We start from the raw sequence: 3,968 nt of genomic DNA on the forward strand, positions 1-3,968 counted from the left end.
TAGGTGTACGTGGCTGGCGCCCTAGCCGGTTGAGCCACAGGCGCCGAGCCTACTTTTTCAATTAATGTTGCGAAGCAAGTTGGTGGGGCATTTTGCTCTCCATCTTACCTCATCATTTGCTCCTGGCCAGACTGTCTGTCAGCCCTAGTATACACCCAGAGCTGCTGCTTCTCTATGACAGTCTCACATCCTGGTTAGGATTCTCCCCCAACCAAGCCTGAAAAGGAACATGTACTTCCCTGTCTGGCCACCAGAGAGCAGCCACACCCAGGGCATGTGTTGGGTAGGCAGGAGAATCCGGGAGGCAGACAGGTCACTCGGAGCTGAAAGGGTGAAAGCTGAGAGCTGGTTTTGAGCTCCAATGCCCCTTCTACCCAAGGCTTTTTGTGGGGTCTCAACTCCTAATCTGGGGCAGACAAAAGCACTGTCCCACCCAGCGAAGATAGTGTTGGAATTGTACCCTATCTCTAAGAAGGCTGGGACTCCTCCAGCCAAGCAGGCCTAAGGCACCTTCTACCACACTGATTCCAGGATCTCAAGAGAAGGGACATTCCTTGGATGGGGGCACAGATTCCATCAGCAGATGTCTGAGGTCCAGGGAGTTCATAATAAGGGGTGAAGGGGATGCCCCCTAAAAACAGGAGCAACAAATTCATCCTGTTTCTCACCCTGCCTTAAGGCACTGGGACTTCCCACACACTCAGCCTATCTTTAGCTGGCTGGGCTGGAAGCAGCCCAAAGGCCACCAGATTCTGAGAATTCAGCTTAGCCAAGAACCCACTGGCCCTGTTCCCTCCCTGGCTCTTGTTAGCCAGAGGAGGGAGGAATTTCTTCCAAAGAATGCCCTAGGCCTGTCTCCCCTCCCATTTTACTGAGATTTTTACTGTAATATTTACCAACTTATTTATTATTATTTTTTGCGGTTTGGGCAGGGCAGTGTTCGAACCTAGCACCCTCGGTATATGGGGCCAGCGGCCTACTCACTGAGCCACAGGCACCGCCCTACCAACTTAAAGTGTACAATTCAGGCCAGGCACAGTGGCTCATGCCTGTGGGTAGTCTAGCACTCTGGGAGGCTGAGGCAGGGAGATTGCTTGAGCTCAGAAGTTCGAGACCAGCCTGAGCAAACGTAAGAGCCCCATCTCTACTAAAAATAGAAAAACTGAGGCAGACGATCACTTGAGCCCAAGAGTTGGAGGTTACTGTGAGCTATGACGCCACAGCACTCTACTCAGGCAACAGCTTGAGACTCTTGTCTCAAAAAAAAAAAAAATAAAGTGAAGTGTATAATTCAGTCAGTCACGGTGGCTCACAGATGTAATCCTAGCATTCTGGGAGGGTGAAGTGGGTGGATTGCTTGAGCTCAGCAGTTCGAGACCCAGCCTGAGCAAGAGCCAGACCCCGTCTCTAAAAATAGCCAGGCATTGTGGCAGGTGACTGTAGTCCCAGCTACTGGGAAGGCTGAGGCAAGAGGATCTTTTGAGCCCAGGAGTTTAAGGTTGCTGTGAACTATGATGCCACTGCACTTTACCAAAGGTGACAAAATGAAACTGTCTCAAAAAAAAAAAAATTAAAGCGAAAACATAAAAATAAAAACAGAAAAACTAGCTGGGCATTGTGGCATATACCTATAGTCCCAGCTACCTTGGGGCAAAGGCAAGAGGATTGCTTGAGTCCAGGGGTTTGAGATGCTGAGAATTATGATGATTCCATGGCACTCTAGCCTGGGGCAAGAGTGAGACTGTGTCTTAAAAAATAAATAGGTTCAGTGCCTGTAGCTCAAGCATCTGGGGCGCCAGCCACATGCAACAGAGCTGGCAGGTTTGGATCCAGCCTGAGCCCACCGAACAACAATGACAACTGCAACCAAAAGATAGCCAGGTGTTGTGGTAGGCGCCTGTGGTCCCAGCTGCTTGGGAGGCTGAGGCAAGAGAATCGCTTGAGCCCAGGAGTTGGAGGTTGCTGTGAGCTGTGATGCCATAGCACTCTACCCAGGGCAACAGCTTGAGACTATCTCAAAAATAAATAAATAAATATGCCAGGTGTGGTGGCTCACACCTGTAATCCTACCACTCTGGGAGGCTGAGGAGGGTAGATTGCTTGAGCTCATGAGTTTGAGACTAGCCTGAGCAAGAGAAAAATCCTGTCTCTAAAAATAGCTGGGTGTTGTGGCAGGTACCTGTAGTCCCAGCTACTAGGGAGGCTGAGACACGGTGATCACTTGAGCCCAAGAGTTTAAGGTTGCTGTGAGCTATGACACCACAGTACTCTACCAAGGGCAACAAAGTGAAATTCTGTCCCAATAAGTAATAAAATAAAATAAAAGTAACCAGGCATTGTGGTGGGTGCCTGTAGTCCCCAGTACTTGGGAGGATGGAGCAAGAGCATCTATTGAGCCCACGAGTTTGAGGTTGCTGTGAGCTATGATGCCACAGCATTCTACTGAAGGTGACATGAGACTGTCTCCAAAAATTAATAAATAAAATATACAATAGCTTTTAGTATAGTCACAGAATTATGTAATCATTGCCAACCTAACTTTATGTTTTCATCATCCCAGAAAGAACCCCTGTGCCTACTGGCAGTCACACCTCCCCCGCATTGTAACCTGTCCCAAGCCCATCCAGCATCAACCTCTGGCACCCACCAATCTCCCTCCTGTTTCTATGGATTTGCCTATTCCAGACATTTCACATAAATGTTATCATACACTATGTGGTCTTCAGTGGCTGGTTTCCTTCACATAGGAACTAAACCTTTTTTTTTTTTTTGAGACAGAGCCTCAAGCTGTCCCCCTGGGTAGAGTACCATGGCATCACAGCTCACAGCAACCTCCAACTCCTGGGCTCAAGCAAGTCTCCTGCCTCAGCCTCCCAAGTAGCTGGGACCAAGGTGCCCGCCACAATGCCCGGCTATTTTTTGGTTGCAGCTGTCATTGTTGTTTGGCGGCCCGGGCTGGATTCGAACCCACCACCTTAGGTGTACGTGGCTGGCGCCTTAGCCACTTGAGCCACAGGCATCGAGCCAAGAACTAAACTTTTGAGCTCTGTTCATGTTGTAGTACTTCATTCTCTTTTATTGTAGGATAACATCCATTGTATGGATAAACCACCTTTTATTTACCCATTCATCAGCTTGGACATTAGGCCTTTTCTATTTGGGGACTATTAAGGATAGCCATGAACATTTGTGTACAAAGTTTTTATATGCACATTTTCATTTTTCTTGGGTTGATACCTTGAAGTGGAGTTGCTGGGTCTTGTCATTCTATGTTTATTTTGAAGAACTGCCAGACTCGTTTCCAAAGCAGCTATACCATTTTACATTCCCACCAGCAGCAAACTGGGTTCCAATTCTCCTTGCCAAAATTTGTGGTTCTCTTTATTATAGCCTGTTTTTTATTTTTTTAAATTATAGCCTGTTTAGTGGTTGTGATATAGTTATCTCATTGTGGTTTAATCATTATTATTGTTGTTGTTTTTTGAGACAGAGTCTCACTCTGTTGCCCTTGGTAGAGTGCTGTGGTGTCACAGCTCACAGCAACCTCCAGCTCTTGGGCTTAAGCGATTCTCTTGCCTCAGCCTCCCAAGTAGCTGGGACTGCAGGGTCCCCCCACAACATCTGGCTAGTTTGTTGTTGTTGTCATTGTTGTTCAGCTGGCTGGGGCCAGGCTCAAATCTGACACACTTGGTGTATGTGGCTGGCGCCATAACCACTGTGCTATAGGCACCGAGCCATCTGAGCCCCCCAAATGGCTCAGATTACAAGTGTGGGCCACCATACCAACCCCACTTGGAGCTAATTTTTTGTGTGTGGTGTGGTCCAAATTTGTTTCTTTGTACTTAGATGGCCAGTTGTACCAGTACCATTTGTTGGAAAGACAGTGCTTTTGTCATTGAATTATCTTGGCCCCTTTGTTAAAAATCAAGTGGCGGCTCGGCGCCTATAGCTCAACCGGCTAAGGCGCC

Source organism: Otolemur garnettii, unplaced genomic scaffold (assembly GCF_000181295.1).
Source record: "Otolemur garnettii isolate 467f Iridium unplaced genomic scaffold, OtoGar3 scaffold00018, whole genome shotgun sequence".
Taxonomy (NCBI): domain Eukaryota; kingdom Metazoa; phylum Chordata; class Mammalia; order Primates; family Galagidae; genus Otolemur; species Otolemur garnettii.